Here is a 20,331-nt window from a genome sequence, read left to right as displayed (position 1 = left end):
TTAGGATCTTATACTCCAGTACTTTGTAGGTGAGGAAATTCAAGTTCCTTACCCAAGGACACACAACTGAAAGGTGTCGGAGTGGGAAGCAGAGCTCAGGTGGTGAGGCTCCTTGTCCAATGTTCCCTCTATGTACATGGTGCTTCTTGTGAGTCATTGGTTCTCAGGAAACCCATTTGAATTGAATGTTCACCAGAAGGCAAAAGAAGGGAGAAGAGGCAAGAGGATCAAGAACATGTATGGAAATTGCCTTGACCCTTGGTTCAACATTTATCTGTGAGGAGAGAATGGCGGGGAAGGTATCCTACTCAAGCCGGCCCAGGACTTTCCCTTCCTGTGTTATTTTGTGGACTAAAACCTTTGAAGATCAGAGTTCTGTTTTAGGAGAAATTCCTTTCTTCCTATAGCTACCATATTTCAGTGGACCTTGCAGGTGGCCAAGTCTGGAGATGCCTCTCTGGTGGTTGGCTCTTGTTCCCCAGAGTCCATGGTCAGGGGATCTGGGAAGAGAAGGGAAACACAGAAAAAGTCTTAGGCCCTGCTCTTGGGGTACCCACAGCAGGGACAAAATATAAGACTCCTGCACATGAATCAGTACTTCATTCCTTTTTGTGGCTGAATAATATTCCATTACATTGATATGCTGATTTTTTTAATCTGTCCACCAGGTAGTGGATATTTGGGTTGTTTCTATAGTTTGCTTATTATGAACAGTGCTGCTATGAATATTCAAGCTTTGGTGTGCATGGGAGGGAGTGCATATAACAGAGACCGTAATGCCTATATTACAGGTCAGCAACAAGCATAGCTAGACTGACAGGCAGCTGGGGGACAGAGGAGTTTGGTGGGCTTAATCTTGGAGGACTACCTGGAGGAGACAACTTTTGAGCTGCTCTTAAAAGCCTTGTTTTGATATGAGGAGAAGAGGGGCTGAGTGAGGCGGTAGGGTAGGTCGTAAGAGATAAGCAGAAGGTATTCCAAGCCAACAGAGAAGGATCAGGCTTTACTTATAGAAGCTTGCGTATGTATTGGACTATCGGAGAGATCAAGGAAGAAGGAAGGAAACTAATTTTTAGTGAGCAGTTTCATTCTTCATGATTCCTACATGAGCCTCACAAGTTTATTAATCTTACTTCAAAATATGGCTTATTTTATGGAAAAGAACTTTAGACAGTCCTAGCTTCTCCTATCCTAGCACTCATGCCATTTTAACCTTTCTGAGCCTCAGTTTGCTTTTAACCTTTCTGAGCCTCAGTTTGCTCATTCATAAAAGGGAGAGTACAACAGTGATCATTCATTTGTTTAGTAAATGTGTGTCTGTGAGGTGCCAGGGCACATGGTGCTTAATGCATGTTTGAAATAACAGAAGCATTGCCAGAGAAAAGGTGTTCTAGCACCTCATCAGAGCTGTCTGAAAAATGCCACCCTCCTGGCAGCTATTTCTGGGTGTTTTCAAGATATCTCTTAGGAAAAGATCCTTAAAACATAACCTGCCTAAGGGAAGAAGATTGATTCCACTTAGCAGAGCTCCTTAGGCAAACTACAGAAAAAGCTGTGGCCACAGTTCTTTCAGAAGCTTATCTAGGCTTGGGCAGAGCAAGCTGGCTCCCTCTCCAGGGTAAAAATACAGCCCACAGCGTGGTCGCTGCACACTGGGGCTTCTGCTGTTCCTGCTGCACCCCACCACTTAGCCTAAGCTGCTGGACAGGCACCTGTCCACACCAGGCACTCCAGATGCTGCCTGGCACTGATGTGGGGGAGGAGGGAGAAGGGCCTGAGGGCACCACATTTGCAGTCTGCGGCTATAATCACGGGCTAATTGAATCTCTGCACATCCTGAAATTGGCACCTGATTGAATTCAGAACTTTTGTTTAATTAATTATCATCCACCTGAAAACTGCTGCTTCCCTTAGAAAAATTGGTTAACTGTTTCCTCCCTTCTGAGACTCTGGGCTTCCCTGAGCTCTGAAACTTGCACTCAAGAGCAGCTCTCCTTTCAAGGAGACTCCTAGTCAAGTTTCAAAGAGGATGAAGCAAATGTCAAGGAATCACAGAAGTAAAAAGGGGACCCAGGATGGAAGAAAATATTTGCAAATCTAGTAAAGATCTAGTATCCTGAATATATAAAGAACTCTTATAACTCAACAATGAAAAAATATTTTTTAAATGACTAAAGGATGTAAATAGACATTAGTATATGTTTTCTTTCAAAAATGTTTTAAAAGTACTTTTAACTTTATAAAATGACTGTCATCTTGCACCTAATCTTTTGGGGTTTAAGTTTTTCACTTACTCATATATTGAGAAAGATCCATTCATACTGAAATATTTATGGTAGTTAACATAATTTAATCCACATACATTGGTGTCCTGGCAAATTTTTAACAACCAGGTTTCCAGAAAACAAAATATATGCATTAAATAGGTTCTGGTCACCAATTCAGATGCAGGGGAGTTTCCCTGCTCACCAAGCAACTCTCCGACACCAGCTGCTGTCCTACCGTTCAACTCAATTCTGACACTTTTGACTCACAGTTAGCACCAGATTGTGTAGGTTAAGGGCTCAGTCCCAGAAGACTGCCCTCTGCTTCAGATACTGATTGAAAGCCCAGGTTCTCACCTATGCTTCTAACCAACCAGCTATAGACTGGAAGGTCCAACGACCCTGTGTTGGGCTCAGTCCTACAAATCTTCCATCTTCCACCTCAGATGCCACTTGAAGTCTAGCTTATCACCTGTTTCTGACTGAATAGCTAATCAGAGGTTCTCATGATCCCCTTCTTGTGTTCAATTAATTTATTAGTGAATTTCACAGAATTCAGAGAAATATTTTACTTAACAGATTACTGGTTAACTAGAAAAGAATATCTCAGGCACAGTCAGTTGGGAGACAAAGGGCAGGGTATGTGGTGGTGGGGAGCGGGGGGCCTTTCCGAGTGCACCACTCTCTCTGAATCTCCAGGTGCTCAACAACCTGGAAGCTTTCTGAACTCTGTCCTTTGGGGTTTTATGGAGGTTTTGTTACTTGATTAAATCATTGGTGAATGGTGATTGATTCAACCTCCAGACTGTCTTCCCTTCCCTGAGGCCAGGTGGGTGGCCTATGGGACTGAAAGTTCCAACCCTGAAAAATCACAGGTTGGTTCTCCTTGTAACCAGCCACTAACCTTAGGTGAAGCCAAAACTCATCTTATTAACATAAGAAAAGACACCTTTGTTGCTCTCATCCTGTAGGAAATTCTAAGGGTTTTAGGAGTAGCATGCCAGAAATAGGACTAAGACCAAATATTATATCTTTCTTATAAATCACAGTATCACAGCTTACATAAGTTTATTGTTAATTTTACTGAGTAAAAAATTATCTCACACAATTTACAAATAATAATAAATATACAATGTATTTGATGTAAATTCAGTATAGTCATTGATTCACCAAAGAATGCTTTTGAGATTTGCCAAATTCTTGTATCTGTTGCTAATCTCTGATTAAAGATGATGGAGTTGAAGTAGTTCTGACATAAATGTTGTTTGATATTTTCATTTATGTTAACAAATAAGGTGGAAGTAAAGCAATGAAGATCTATGTCAGACTCCGCTCATTGGTTAAGGCATGAAAACTCCACCACTGAATCAGATAATAGTTTTCAAATACTGGAAGAATGTTTACTCAGTTTTTGTATTAATCACAGTAAACAGGTGTAGACATGATGCATATTGAAGTTTAGCCACTATTATTAGCATTTTTAATCACTTTTTATTAAATCACCCCCCAAAAGAAAAGCCTTGATTAATATTTCTTGCTCATTTTTGTTGTATAAATACTTGCACTGTGTCCTATTTTATTCTTCTAACATGATATTATTGAACAGAGTTGAGAAGAGGTGCTCAGTAGAACATGTTACAGGATTTCTACCACACAGGTACAATACAGTGGTAAATGACCTCAAGAGCATAGATTATAGTGTAATTAGTTTTGGGTATTTACTGCTTTTATTTTCAATATAATTAATTTTGTTGTAAGTGTATGTAGTTTCATTCTTAATAATGGCTGTTTTTAATAACCAGATTCCAAAAGTCCTAGTACAAGCTGGTGCCAGTGATAAGGGCAAGATGACTTAAGAGGAGCAGCCTAGCCAGAGACCCCTCCCAGGTTAACTGTTAATCATTGCTTATCTGTTCCTGTAGCCCGTTTTCACATCCCTTCCCCCGCCTGGGTAGCACATCAATCTCATCAATCTCCCACCTGAATGCTAATCCCTTCCCCCACCTGGGAAGCCCATCCGTTTCCCGCCGGAATGCTAGGGCTTATAAACCCCTATCTAACCCCGATTCGGGGCTCAGAATTTGGAGACTGCCTCCTCTGAGCCCGTGTGTGTGAATAAAGGCTTACTCCGTTCCCTGAATCGTGTCTTGAGTCTGGCTTTCCGTAACACCAGTATATCACTATAATTCATAGAATATAGAGATGGGATTGTGAAAATTAGAGATAGAATGCAAGGACCCAGAAATCCTGGACCAAGATCTGTTCTGGTAACTGATGAGACTCTGGACTATTTCCCTCTAGGGAAAAGTCTGGTGTTTTTGATTTATGCATGGTATAGTCACATGATGGTAGCAAAATATTTTTTGGCAGGGAAAAGTTTAATGAAAATATAATAAGAAGACAGTGTATGTAAATCTTGTGTAGCCACAATGTTGGTATGATGAATAATTTACTGGGTCAACAACTGGGCTACAGGGTGCCCAGACATTCTGGGTGTGCCTGTGAGGGTGTAGCTGAGTGAGATTAATACTTGAATCAGTAGATTGTGTAAGCAGGTTGCCCTTCCTCAAATAGGTGAGCCTTATCTAATCAGCTGAAGACCTGAATGAAACAGAAGACTGAGTAAGAGGGAACTCCTTCCTGACTGTTTGAACTGTAACACTGGTCTTTTCCTGCATTCAGACTCAAATGGAAAAACTGGCTCTTGTTTGGTCTCCAATCTGCCAGCTTTCAGACTGGAACTTATACTATCACATCTCCTGGTTCTCACACCTTTGGACTCCAACTGGAAATTATACCACAGGGTCTCCTGGGTCTCGAGCTTGCCAACTACAGACGTTGGGTCTTCGTAGATTCCCCAATCACTTGAGCCAATTCCCTATAATAAATTCCCCCCCTTCTCCATCTGTCTCAATCTGTCTCTATCTCTCCCTCTGTGCATGTGTGTGTATAGTTGAGCCTTGAACAACATAGATTTGAAATGTGTAGGTCTACTTATACATGGATTTTTTTTTCAATAAACACTGTAAATATATTTTCTCTACCTTATAATTTTCTTAATAACATTTTCATTTCTCTAGCTTACTTTATTGTTAAGAATATATAATACATATAACATACAAAATGTGTTAATTGACTCTTCATTTTATTGGTAAGGCTTCTGGTCAATAGTAGGCTATTAGCAATTAGGTTTTGAGGAGCAAGAGTTATACATAGATTTCTGAGTATAGGAGGTGGTCAGTGCCCCTAACCTCTGTGTTCAATAGTCAATGTTATTTTGTTTGTCTGGGGAACCCAGACTGATGCAGGTAGATCCATTTATAGGTATTTGCTGACTTTGGCTGCTCTTAACATAAATATTCTGACCATTCGAAGTGTAAGTCTAAATGGTGGCAGCCCCCATCTCCACTTTAAAAGCTGAAAGAAGCCACCCATGCCCTAGTTCTGCCCCTGGTACCATGGTCAGAATGTGACCTCAGTTGGTCAATAGCACTCACCTGGGTTTGTGACTCATCAGAGAGTAATACAAAGGCTCAAAGACAGATTGTGGGTGGCAAGAGCAGTGATTGTTACTGAGCAGACTGGGGCCTGTCCTCGTGGTGCCTTGGTGAATGACTCAACTATTAATGCTGGAAGGACCAGATCTTTATTTACAACATTCCAACCTTGGTGGGCTCAGAGAACCTCAGCTCAGAGCACCTCAGCTCAGAGCCCTCCTTTCCCACAGGACCCAGCACTACCCATCCTCTCTGCCAGGCTACTAGCCAAAATCATCCCCAAAAGTTTCCCATGCTCTTATCTGTGAAGGATCTGGAATATGTTGCCATCAGCCTCCGTGTGATAGTCCGAAAAAGCCTGTGCCTTGTTATTCTGGATCAGGGTGAAATTCAGGAAAGGCACAGGTCTTAAAAGTCCAGGTAAAATCCAGGTTTTCCCTTCTCACAGCTCTCTTTCAAACCACATGGCAAAAATCCCTTACTACAGACAGCACATCTCCTCTCACTATTACTCCCTGCATGGCCAAGCGCCAAAGACAGAGAGAGAGAACCTCTCATAGCTTTCCTATTCCCTTCCAAGCCATGTGGTCAAGGGTGAGAAATGACTCCTGGGCCCAGTTTAAATCCCAGCCCTTCCTCCATAACCCTGTTTCTTACTCCTCCCACAAATGACTACATCTGCCCTTTCTCTGGTCTATTCTGACTTTGTTCACCTGCCATTGTTAGTCTAGGCCTGCATGGTCCCTTGACGGGAGGGAACAAGCCTTCCTGCTCTCCCACAGGCTCAGCAACTGGAGAACCGCCTCGGCTACATCAGAGGTTTAAGTCAAGCCAACCTCCCTTGTCCCAAGTGGGCAGGCAAATTACTTAGCATGACTATGAAGCTAGCCAGCTGTTATTGATATGCAGAGCACCTCTTAACTGGCCCTCACCCCCCTTCTTCATCCCCCAACCATGGCTGTGGAATTTTTTTCCTATATTTCCAGGGGCCTTTCAGCCTATACTCCATCCTGAACCTCGTTCCACACCTGTTACGTGATGAGATGGAGCTGTCATGGCCACAAGTCCCAGTGAGCAATGTCTGCATGCAACCAGACTGCTCCTGAAACACGAGCATCACTGGGTCTTCAGCTCTCCAGCCTCCACTGGCTCCTGACATATTATAGAACTTGGGTACCGAGCTTTCCTATCAACTTACAAACTACTAGATATTTTCCCATTAAGTTAATTTTCTTAAGTTACCCTGAATCCATTTCTAGTTTTGCAATCATAAGCCCTGATGATATATAAACATAGTGTATGTGATGGGGAGGGGGAATGGAAATTGCTAGATTGAAGAAATGTGCATTTTTTATTATTATACTCACTGAAATTCTGTACCTAAAGCCTCTACCAAGTTATAACCTACCAATACTGTAGAGAGTGGCCCTTCAGTGAAACTGAGCATTCTCGATCATTTTACTCTTTGCCAAATTAAAAAGTAAAAAGTGACTCTGCCAAATTAAAAATCTTGCACTGCTACACTCGAATCTTTGTCTCCATCATCGCATGGTGTCTCCCTATGCATCTGTCTTCATGTGGCAGTTTTCCTGTTTATAAGAACACCAGGCATACATGTTGGATTAGGGCCCACCTTAATGATCTCATCTTAATTTGTTTACACCTACAAAATCCCTATTTCCAAATAACATCACTGTATCAATCATATGTATATGTTTGAATTATATATACACGTGTTTGTATTTATATTATATATGATATATTATATAATATGCATATTACATAGTATATACTATGTTATATATTATATAATAGAGACTTATTTTAAGGAATTGGCTCAAGGGATACTTGAAGGTTTACAGGTTACAGAATGTAACTTTGTCATAGGTAGGCGCAGGTAACCAGGTTCTTGGTGATCAGACAAGAAATTGAACCAAACACAGAGTTTATAGCAGAAAGTGAGAAAAAGCAGACTTATTAAGCCACACAGAACATGGGAGCAGACCAACTCGGAGCAGAGCAGAAGAGCCTAACAGCAGCAGCCCTCAATTCAGGGGCTAGGACTTTTATTCCTCTAGGGTGGGTCTCCCATGATTTCCTTGACTGGTTACTGGGACGGGGGTCCCACAATGCTAATTTATTATAATGATATTATAATGAAGCAGGGGTCAGGTAGCATCTTCAGGTAGCACAGGTGTATTCCTGATTTGCTAAGATTCAATGCTTTTCCAGATGCAGAAACTATCAGTCTTAGAACAGGGTCTCCGCTCTTTATCCATGTTCTTTATCTTAGCCCTGGAGCATTACTGGAACTTCCTCCTTCCTGACTATCTCCTGCCTCAACTTTATTTGGAAAGCACAGGATTAGCAAGTCTAAGATCTGTAGAGCAAGGGGATAGAAGTTTGGAAATTCAAGTAAGAGTTGATGTTGCAGTCTGAAGTCCAAAATCCGTAGGGCAGGCCAGCGGGCTGGAGAGTGAGACAGATTTCTATGTTACAGTCTTGAGGGAGAATTCCTTCTCCACAAAACCTGTTTTTGCACTTTTGGCCTTCAACCAATTGAGTGAGACCCATTCACATCTGCTTCACATAAATTTAACTTACTGTGAATGTTAATCACATCTACAAAATACAATCAGAGCAACATCTAGATGACTGTGTGAACAACAAATTGGACATCATATTCTAGCCAAGTTTACACATAAAATTAACCACACAGTCACATTCACAGGTAACAGGGATGAGTCTTCAATATATCCTTTGAGGAGACACAATTCAACCCATAGCAGGAATTGTTCCAGCAAAAGATATTGAATAGTTCATCCTTTTGTTACTGAATAATGGACCTGTTGTGGGGGAGCCCCGGATGCTATTACCCGCTCCTTGGGGTCCCTTGGTTGTAGGTCCTTTGCCTGCTGCCCTTGATATTATGGCTCTCGATGGCAGAGTTTGGTGAAAAGGAACTACTTATTCAAAAGTTATACAGGTTTTGAATAAAGGTTAAATGCTGCTGTTAGAATCTCAAAATACCTTTTAAAAAACACCCACCAACACACACAGTCCTGCTTTTCCCCTCCCTTTGCCCAGTTAGGCCAGTCAGGGGCACCGTCCTTCAGAAGAAAAAGAACAGAAGTCCGGGGCTCGGCTAGGCAGGCCTCTCGCGGTTCCCTGTACCATCTGCTGTGTTGCTGTGATCTCCAGCCCTTAATCCAAAACCACGAGGAACCTTCTCATTGCACACTAGTGAGAGTCCTTTTTCCCCTTTCCTTCCCGAGAGGTCTTCATATTGTTCCCAAGTCTGTGACCCTTTGTCTCTCCCACAGGCCCTGTCTACCCTCTCGCAGTTAATCTGGTGTTAAAGTTGTTCAAACCTTCCTGGTTAGCCTTATTGAGATGCAAAATAACTGTCTTTGCATATGAGGTCTGAATCTATCCTGTTATTGACATACAAAATGACTCTCAACTGCCCTGCTCCACTTCAGGTATGAAGGTGGCCTGTTATTGATACACAAAGTAACTCTCAATGGCCCTGCTCCAGGTCTCTCATGGGATGAGGGGGGGATGGTGTGGAGAATATCTTATATTTTTCTTGGACATCCCAAATTCTGGACCCCATTACAAATCCACTTTGGCTGCGGGGGGTTGGCTGTGCCCTATTACACTTTCCCTACTAATCAGAAATGCTTATTCTTATTCATGAACTAAATACATATATACATCTCCTTCTCATATCTGTATTCTACTATAATAAGCTATTTTTTCTATTCTTGTGCCAGTACTGTAGTGTTTTATTTCCTATAGCTCTATAGTATGTGGTAACATATCAAGTCCTTTCTCTTCAAAATTTTCTTGACTATTCTTCCATATTTTTTTTCCAGGTGAATTAAAGAATCAATTTTTTTAGTTCTCTAAATATTTTCTGTGAGAGGACTTCTATTTAAACATGACTTCCTGAAATCCTACAAATAGGACAGTAGAGCAGAAGAAAAGTACTATAAACACATCTGGATAATGTGAACTGGAGAAGAGTGAATAGCAGACTGGAAGATTTAAAACATTACTGTAAATGGAAAGTAGATGAAGAAGCATTAACTAATTTAGCCAAGCAAAGGAAAATGCAATGATACAGCCTTGCTGCCTGAAGGGGCAACTGTAAGATGTGAACAGTTCCCGCAGGTGGTGGGGTTGGGGTGCTGAAACTGTTACCAAACAAATGGACCCATGGTGGGGGTCGGGGGTGCCCAGATGCTATTACCGGCAATGACAACCCCCTTCCCTGGGGTCCCTTGGTTGTAGGTCCTTTGCCCGCCACCCTTGGAATTATGGCTCTGAATGGCAGAGTTTGGTGAAAAGGAAAGGCACTATTTATTCAAAAGCAATACAGGTTTGATTAATGGCTAAATGTCACCCTTAAACGTCAAAATCCCTTTAAAATAATCACCAGCACACACACCGTCCTGCCTTCCCCCCTTTGCCCAGTTAGGCCAGTCAGGCCAGTCAGGGGCACCGTCCTTCAGAAGAAAAAGAACACAAGTCCGGGGCTCGGCTAGGCAGGCCTCTCGCGGATCTTAGCACCATCTACTGCGTCGCCGTGATCTCCAGCTCTTTATCCATAACCATGTAAGCACCTTCTCAAGGCCCACTAGCAAGAGTCCTTTCTCCCCTCTTTCTTCCCACGTGGTCTTCACACTGTTCCCCAGAGTCTGTGTCCCTTGTTTTTTCCTGCAGGCCCCTGTCTCTCCTCCTCCTCTCTCAGTTACATTCTGTATTAAGTCTTTTAAACCTTCCTGATTAGCTTTGGTGATATGAAAATAACCCTCTTTGCATATGAGGAATGAAGCAAAATGACTCTCAATGGCCCTGCTCAAGGCTTCCATCCCCCGTGGCGGCCTGCTCTGGGATGGGGAGAATATGTTTTTCTTAGACACCCCAATCTCTGGGCTCCATTACAAATACCCTTTGTTGGGGGGGGGGTCTGGCTGTGCCCCATTACAAAATCTTAGAAGTAAACGAGAGCACAGGCAGTGGAGGTGCAGAGCTGAAAAGGGGCTGTGGGTTTCCTCCTCTGTGCCAACTCTGGAGATACCTGAGCAGTAAATGGCAAAGTACTGATATGGAGAACCAAAGGAAATACTGTGAGGAAACCTCAGGAGACAGAGGGTGACTACAACCCAATGAGGAGAGGGAAGAGCAGCTCAGAGCAAGAAAGGGTCAGGTGCTGCAGCTGGCAGAGGGCCTCACAGCAGTGCTCTGTGCTTTCAGCCGCCTGCCCTGGGTGCACTGTGGTCCCTCTCAGCCCCTAAGGATAGAAAAAAAAGCAGCTCTAGAGGACACCACAGCACAAGTGGGAGAAATGTCAAGGATGCACCTGAGCCTGACTGAGGTGAAGAGCAGGAAACAGCAGGTGCCCTGAGAGTTCTCTCTTCCCCACAAGCCCCATACTTTTGGAGCTTGCTAGCCACAAATCAGGAGACACAGTCCTTAAATCAAAAACAGGAGTGCTCAGGAATTCACCCTACTCACAACAAGCAGGGTTGCTGGTGAGAGGTTCGAAAGGGGAAAAGGCAAGCCCAAGTAGTGTGTGCCTCCCACCGCCCCCGCCCCCCATCCCCTCTCTTAACTCAACAGAAGCAGCTCACACTGAGGCCTAGATCTTAGCCTCTTCCCCAGTAACAATTCAAGTCAAGCTAGCTAATACTCCCAAGGGAAAATAAACTCACAGGCAAAAACTACACAAAACCTGAGAAGCACCACCACTGTAAAACAAAGGCAGCAGAGTGTACAACTGATACAACGTAAATTAGAACTAATGAAACAGATTAATAATTTAAAACAAGCATAATAAAGAAAGAAAAAGAAGGATAAAGGTAAAACGAAGCAAGAAAATGCAATTATAAAAAGAATCAAATAAAAAATATTGGATATAAAAATTTTAATCATTGAGATAAAGAATTCAATAAATGACATAAATAATAAAAATAGTTTCCATTGGCACCAAGATAAGTGAACTGGACGATCAGGTCAATGGATTCTCCCAGAAGGCATTGGGAAGAAATAAAGAGGGCTTGGAAAATATAACAGAATTAGAAACTATGGAAGATAAAAATACAGGTGTCATCATTGTATAATAGGAAGTCTTCAAGAAAAAACATTTGAAAAAATAACCAAGGACTTTTAAGGATTAAAAAAAAAGGCAGACCTTGGACTGAATGGGCTCATTGTGTGCTTAATAAGATAGACATGCTAAACCCCGTATCTAGACACATTATAAAGAAACTTAAAAACATGAAGACAAAGACAAAACTCTAAAAGCTGTTAAAGAAAATGAGATGGTCACTCATGAAGAAATAAGAATCTGATAGATAACTAACGTCTTTTCTACAGTTACAATACAGGCAAAAAGACAGACACATAATATTTTCAAAATGTTAATGAACTTCAAACCAAGAATTTATATTCAACAAAAACAAAGATTTAAATATGCTTTAAAAATAATTTCAGGCATAAAAGGCCCAAAGAAATTAACGTGAACACACACAAACACAAACTATGTTTGAAAACACTCTTGGAGAATGTACTCCAATTAGAAGGAAAATATTTCTACAAGACTACTATGAGATAAAAATAAAATGAGAGTGGATAAATAACTTAAGACAATTAATTCTGGTATAAAAAAGTAGAGAAAGAGAGGGAGAGATAGAAAAGTAAAGAGATAAAGAAATAAAGAAAAATTTCAAAACATTCATAACCATCTGGAAATAAACTTTGGGTAACACCAACATGGCTAGTGAGCAGTGGATAAAAAATAATTGTTTCAGAGAAAGGCTGGTGGAAGGTGAGAGTATAATTATTTTGTTATAGAGAATAAATATTGATGGGGAATTGATGAGAAAAAATAAACATAAATATGATTCTTAGTAAGTTAAATATAACTACTAGGAACATACAAAATAGAATTCAGGATTTTCAAATGAGCAGAAGAAAATTTTATTCAATGAAAGAAGAAAGAAATAAAGAATATAGAGAAAAGTAAAATAGAGTAAGTATAAATTAGAAATAAAATGGCTAAAAATAAATACTGATATAAAATTGATTATATAATTTGTGTTATGGATTGAATTGTGTCTTCCAAAAAAAGATATAATGAAGCTTTAAATTTCCATACCTTAGAATGTAACTATATTTAGAAGCATTTGTTGCAGATTTAATTAGCTAAATTAAGATGAGGTCATACCGGAGTAGAGTGGACCCTAATCCAATATAACAAACATCCTTATAAGAAGATTGCCACATGAAGACAGAGACACAGGGAGAAGGCCATATGACAACAAAGGCAGATCCTGGAACCTCCACCTGCAAGCCAAGCAATACCAAAGAGTACCAGCAAACTATCAGAAGCTGGGAAGAGAAGGAAGAATTCTCTTAGGATTGAGAGCTCAATATTAGGCCATGACACTCTGGAACTCTGTGATAAGACATTTCCACTGTTTTAAGCCACCCAATTTGTGGTATTTTGTTATGGTAGCCTTAGGAAATAAATTTGGTTTGTAGTAAATTAAATCAATCAAAAGGCAGAGACTCACAGATTGGCTTTTTTTTTTAAAATGTAATATTCAGCAATATGTTTTGTTAAAAGGATATTCCAAATACAAAAGGTGACCAAAATATTAAAAAGATAAATAAAAGAATGGAAAAAGTATGAGACAATTTGGTACCAAATAAAACTAGAGGAAATATTTTATATCAAACAAAATTGAATTCAAAGCAAAAAAAACATAAAAGATGTTCCTTTTTTTAATTTTTAGATTTTTTAAAAGTAAATATTGATTATGCTATTAGAGTTGTCCCATTTTTTTCCTCCCCTTTATTCCAATCTACCCTGCACTCCCTCCCCCACCATGATTCACCCTCTGCCCCTTAGTTCCTGTCCATGGGTCGTACATATGTGTATGCTTCCTTGGGTCCAAATTTTTTTGGACCCTGAGTCTCCTGGATCTCCTGGGAGTCTATTTCCTTTGTCAGATTGGGGAAGTTATTCATTATTTTTTCAAATAAGTTTTCAATTTCTTGCTCTTCCTCTTCTCCTCCTGGCACCCTTATGGTTCAGATGTTGGAACATTTAAAGTTGTCCCAGAGGTTTCTAAGCCTCTCCTTATATTTTTGAATTTTTGTTTCTTCATTCTGTTCAGGTTGAATGTTTATCTCTTCCTTCTGTTCCAAATTATTGATTTGAGTCCTGGTTTCCTTCCCTTCACTGTTAGTTCCTTGTAAATTTTTCTTTATTTCACTTTGTATAGCCTTCACTTTTTCCTCTACTTTGTGACCATACTCTATCATTTCCATGAGCATCCTGATTACCAGTGTTTTGAACAGTGCATCTGCTAGGTAGGCTATCTTTTAGTTCATTGTTTAGTTCTACTTTTAGAGCTTTGATCTATTCTTTCATTTGGGCCATATTTCTTTGTATCAGCACTCCTGTTACATTGGAAGGGGCAGAGCCTCAGGTATTCTCCAGGGCAGGGCAACTCAAGTTGCTGTGTTGTGGTGTGTATGTGGGGGAGGGGTCATAAGAGGGAACAACACCCTTTGCTCTGCTCTTGCCCCACTTTCAGTCACTTTCCCCACTACCCACAAGCAAATTGGGCCCTTCTGGTGTTGATTCCCAGGTGGGTGGGTTTGTGTACATTCTGGGACTCTGTGGGTCTCTCCAGCAAACTCTTCTGTGAGGCTGGGAGTTTATTCTGCTGCCGCAACTCCCACAGATTTTTACAGCCAGAGGTTTTGAAGCTTTCTTTTCCCGCACTGTAACCCTGGGTTTCATGGTCTGTCTCACTCTCCTGTTGTTCCTCCTGGTTTATCCACATGCAAATGTGGGACTGCCCAGTCCTCAAGCCTCCATCTTGTAGCACATCCTCTCCACTCTGGCTTCCCATCTCCGCCCCTCCTACTGGTCTGGGTGAATGTTTCTTCTTTAGCTCCTTGGTTGTCGGACTGCCATACAGTTTTATTTTTCTGGCAGTTTTGGTCGTTTTTTGCTTTTAAATTTGTTGTTTTCCTTATTTTGGTTGTATGAGGAGGCAAAGTGTATCTACCTATGCCTCCATCTTGGTCGGAAGTTGTAGCCTTTGTCTTCTGCACAGAAATTCTAACGTAGGTCTTTAGAAGATGGTCAGTGAATTCGTGAGAGGGAGACTTGGTGAACATAGCTCTTTCCAGAACTTGGGGGTGAGATAGCTGCAGGTCTTAGAGATGGCATTGAAGGTAGCGTTGGTGAAGTTGTTCAGGGTGGCAGTGCAGCCCCTGGCTGAGGTGTAGCAGTCATTGCGACCAGCCTTTATCAGCGGCTTCTTGGGCACAGTGGCCTAGATGCTACCAGTGCCCTGGAGGCAGGGATGAAAGGTACCAACACAGAACCACTGTGCCTTGTCACCTTGCAAGGGATGGTGTGGGGTTTGGCGATCTTATTCCCCCAGGAGCCTTGCTGCACAGGCACAACAGAGTGCTTGGCCAGGATAATGGCCCTATAGATGGCAATGGCTACATCTGTTGGTCACTTAACACCCAGACCAACATGTCCATTGTAGTCCCCAATGGTGACAAATGCCTTGAAATTGGTCCTCTGGCTTGCACGTGTCTGGTTTTGCATGGGCATAAGTTTCAAAACCTCGTCCTTGAGGGATGCCCCCAGAAAACGTCAATAGTTTCTGCTTCCTGGATGGGTAGAGAAAAGAGAGAGATCTCTTCCAGGGACTTAATCTTCATATCCTTGACCAGGCAGCCCAGCTTGGTGATGGGGATCCACTCCTTGTCCTTGGCCTTGCCTCCATGAGCTCCGTGGTCCCCCTGACTCTGACCCTGGCTGTGGCTTCAGCCCTGGATGCCACTGCCACATCCTCCCCAGAAGGCACCACAGCCTCCCATTCCAGGGCCCCCGTGGCCTCCAGGCCCTCCTGCAGCATGGGCGTCATCTGCCATTTGGCGTTTCATAGGAAAAGAAGCCCTTTTCTTTCTAAAAGAGCTAAAAAGAAAGAAAGTATCATGAAATAAAAAAAAGAACATGTTTTTGTTATGGCCCTAGGTATCAAAAAAACATACACTCTGATGCAACCTCAGAGAGACACAGACAGAGGTGACAGACATGAGCAAACCCCAGTGGGGCAGCACCGCTGCCCATTGGCACCAACTACTACCGCAGGCCCAGTGAGCTCATAAGTCCATCCCAGGCCTGGACGGGGAGATTTGAGGAGCTAGTAGGTGAGGTGCAGCATTTTCCAACTGCTGATTTCTGGGAGGGTGGAGCTGCTGTCTGGGTGTGTGTGCACCAGGTGTCGGGTGAGAGGAGTGAGGTAGGTAGGATGTGAAACAGAAGCATGCTGACACTCAGGATTATGCAAGGGTCTGTCAGCCCTGAGAGTGGAGACCTGCTTCCAATTTGTCCCCTAGAAGCTTCACAAGCCTCACCTTGCACCTGGGCACGTGGGATGGGGTTTGACATTCTTATTAAAGGTCTCTGTCTCCACTTCTGTCTCACAACAGTTAACAAACAGAATGATTATTTAAACCTCTTTTTTCCTCTAGAAGAAACAGTTGGAGCAGAGGGAGCATACAGAGTGAGCATATGCAATGGTCTGTCTCTTCAGCTGAACACTGCTCACTGCTCTGGTTGTTGTGAATACTCCACACAGATGACACCATTCCTACAATTAGTCATATTTTGTTTAATTTTTTACTCCTAATGAACTGCTGGTTGAAGGCCAGAAACATAAGGAATACTTGTGTCTGAACTAAAAAAGACAATGAGAATTATTTGCCCTACGGTCATCTTGATCAAATCAGTAAGCTGCATGTAGTAAGCTAATCAAAATTCTGACCTTGAAGCCTCTCTCGTACTTCAAAAACCAATATGAAAAAGAAAAAAATGCATTTCATTTTGGCTTTTCATTTGTTGGGAATTAATATTATTCATGAAGTTTTTGTTTGCAGAGATATGCTTGGAAGTAGCAACAGGAAATCAACATTTGAAACAAGCCAGTTTAGTTTTTAAAGTGTAAAATGTAGTAATTTCAACCATCTGGTCATCAAAACAGTTTTTCATGCTGCAATACCCAGTTAAAATTTAATCAGCATTTCAATACACAGTCAGGTCCCAAACCAAACACATTAGACTAAGATGATGTTTTAAATTCCAGAGCGGACTCCTGAGTCATCTCACTGTGAAATGGCAGAGGAAACACTTCTGCAGGGGAAGTCATGGGAGATAGACAACTCTAGCTTGGATATCCTTTTGGGTTGCTCCATAAGCAAATGTCTCAGCCTCAGTTTTCTCATCTGGAACAACAGGGCTATGAAGATTAATTGAGTGTTATGTAAAGTCGATGCTTCATTGATGTGATCTTTCCATGGGCGGCAACTTATTGTCACGTAGGTTTTGGTTCAACTGCCTTCCTTGACAATCAGTTTAATTGCTTCTCCCCCACCCCCATGCCCAAAGCTGCCCCCAATACATTATCCTGCTTCATTGCCTTCATAGCATTTATTGCTGTCTGAATTTATTTGTTTTGCTGTGTGCTACCTGTATTAGAATGTATGTTCTGAGAGAACAGGAATCTCTTCTGTTTTCATCTTTGCCTCTCTGGTGTTTAAAGTAGTTTGCTATGCAATATATGCTCAATAAACATTTGTTGAATGATTGCTGAATAACTTTCTAACTCATTTCCCTCTTTTGTAACTGGCTGTGATAGTCACATCAACTCTCCATCTTAGTTTCTTCATTTGTCACAGAAGCACATTGATCTAGATCAGCAGTTGGCAATGGCAGCCTGTGTGCCAAACCTGGCCCACCACCTGTTCTTGTGCATAAAGTTTTATGGCAACAAGGACTCTTCATTTGTTTACATATTGTCTGTGATTGTCTTCATGCTCCAATAGCAGAGCAGGGTAGTTAAAGAGACAGTATAGCTTGCAAGCCTGAAATAGTTACTATCTGGCCCTTTAAAGAAAAAGTTTGCTAATTTCTGGTCTAGTTGAACCCTGTGAAGATCTTTCTATCCCTGATGCTCTCTATCTTTCCTGAAACACCTACGCAATGTTCACTGCTCCGTGTAATTATAAATAGCTGATTTCGTTTCTGGAGCTTCTTTGAAGTTTCATATTAGGTTGTGAATTGACTTTGGTTGTGGAGTTTATAGTAATAATTTGTTCATTTCTCCATTACACTCTAGTATTATCCCCAAACAGATTTTAGCCCTGAATGCTATAAGGGCTATTACCTTGAGATTTGCTGTAACTTTTTGTTATCATTACCGACTTCAATGCTAAGATGGGATAGCCTTACTACTGTGCTTCAGGCGTGTTTGGCCTTGGAATCGAGAAGTGTTTCCAGTTGGTATTGCCCCAGCTTCAATGCACAAAATATCAGCTGAGAGGTGAAGGTGGAGAAGGAGGGTGGTAGGTTCCTTATTTCTCTGTGGAGACTCTTCCTTTTTTAAGTTCCCTGCCCACGCGGTTCCACAAAGGACTTTGTTTCAGAATTAAGACAATGTGGAATAATGGGAATAACACAGGATTGGGCTTCAGTGAGATTTTGGTTCATGTTCTGTATTTGCCACTTGCCATTTACGTGATTTTGTACTAGTAATGTAAACCTTCCATACCCCGATTTCTTCATCTGTGAGGTAGAAGGAGACTGATTACAATCTCTTAAAGGAGAGTGAAAAACAGTGGTCATTTAAGAAATGTTATTTGAGTACCTGCCATATATCAGGCAACAGTAAGCAAAACAGACAGTGCCTGTGCTCTTGTGGCTCTTAGGTCCTATTGGAGGGAGGGAGACAAATAAACAAATATTCAGTATAATGATCAACACAATGAAGAAAAATAAAGCAAGGTAAAGGGATGGAGAGTAATGAAAGGGTGCTGTTTTGTTTAATAGGACAGTCATGGAAGCCCTCTTCCAGGAGGTGACATTTGATTATAGAGACCTGAAGGAAGGGAAGGAGACTCAGAAATACCTGGAGGAATGACATTTTGGGCCAAAGAGGTGACATGTGCAAAGGCCTGGTGTTCAGAGAAGAGCACACAGGCCAGGGTGGCGGGACAGAGGGACAGGCGAAGGAGGGAAGGCGTAAGACGGGAGGCTGGAGGAGCAGCCAGGACTTGGATCATTCAGGGTCTTGCAGGTCCCAGAAAGGATTGTAATCTAAAGATAGTGGGAAGCCACAGGAGGGTTTTGAGCAGTACTGTGACATGATCTGACTGATGTGTTAAAATAACTGTGGCGGTTGCACGGAGAGTAAACTGTGAACTATTTTACAAGTGCCTGTTATTATTTGGCACATAAAGGATGTACAATAAATGTTGTATACATGCTATGGCACAACCTGTCTAGAGGGAATTACTTACAGCTGTAGAAAGAGAGTGTGAGGTCATTTGGGAGAGAGGTCTGATTGCTGAAGTGAAGGGTGGCAGAGGACAGCAATCCTCTTTTGAGAAAGTGATTCCCATCTCAGCAGGCTCAGGGCTAGGAAGTGGGAGATGGCTACTCTCACTACTGGCCTGCACTTTATCTCCTGGCTGATGAAACTATCCAGTTGTCCTCCTTGTCAGCCTCAGAGGCAATCAGAAGCATTCAGACCAGGCTGGGCTATTCACCATGTTTGAAAATGGATCATAAAATGGGAGATGATTACAAGTGCTTTAGAAAGACCATCCATCATTAGCCTCTCAGATCTGCTCTCCAGAAAGCCTTCTTGGAGCCACTTGGAGGCATATAGCAGCATTGGCAGCACTTTGGGCAGGGGGCAGTTTCTTGCTGGGAAAGCTGAGGGGATGACAGAGTAGTGTGTGAGACTAAAATCATTTTGTGAGCTTAAAAAAATCAAAACCCAGGGACAAACAGGCCTGGGCCCTCAGTTATAGGGGCTGGGGTGGTGATGACTCTGGCCACAAACTCACTCCCCTATGGGTTCAGCTCTGTCAGCCGAGGTCCAGGGGGAGCCAATGCCCTACCTCTGCCCAGAGAGAATGCCTGCTTGCTCAGCCTCCCTCCTCCTGGCAGGCGTCATTTCTACATCTGACCTCAGAGCACTAGAACCTACAGGTGGGAGTTTGCTGTGCCTTCTGTCCATGCAGTTCTTGCTGTGGTGGCTGGGGAGGAATTCTAATAGGGTGACTGAAATTTCTGGTTTGTCTGGAACTGGGGGATTTTCCTGAATGTGAGAATTTCCGTGCAAAAACTGGGAAAGTCTCAGGCAAACCAGGACAAGTCGGTCACTTTAGAGGGCTGCCTAGACTAAGGGCTTATTGAGAGTGGGAGGTTGCATCCTGTGGTTGTTTTTATAATCACTTCATTGAGGTATAAAGGGCAATGGACCATTTCCAGTTCAGTGGCTTTCATCCACAGTTGTACAACCATCATTACAATCAATTTTAGAACATTTTCATCATTCCTAAAAGAAACCCATATCCATTTACAATCACTCCCCATTTCTGCCCCACTCCACCCCCTGCCCCAGCCTTGGGGCAGCATTAATCTATTTTCTGTCTATATATTTTTCTCTTCTGTATATATA

The 20,331-nt window shown here is 42.1% G+C and overlaps 1 pseudogene; it reads right to left on the bottom strand.

Moving 5' to 3' along the window:
- Positions 1-417: 417 nt before the first annotated feature.
- On the bottom strand, positions 418-15,736 carry LOC129086136 (40S ribosomal protein S2-like; annotated as a pseudogene).
- Between the last annotated feature and the right edge of the window lie 4,595 nt (positions 15,737-20,331).

The sequence above is a fragment of the Pteronotus mesoamericanus genome, unplaced genomic scaffold, assembly GCF_021234165.1.
Source record: "Pteronotus mesoamericanus isolate MK-2021 breed Mesoamerican mustached bat unplaced genomic scaffold, CSHL_Meso_final scaffold_36, whole genome shotgun sequence".
NCBI lineage: Eukaryota > Metazoa > Chordata > Mammalia > Chiroptera > Mormoopidae > Pteronotus > Pteronotus mesoamericanus.
Note: the sequence above shows the minus strand (reverse complement) of the source record. Positions and strands in the feature narration are given on the sequence as shown.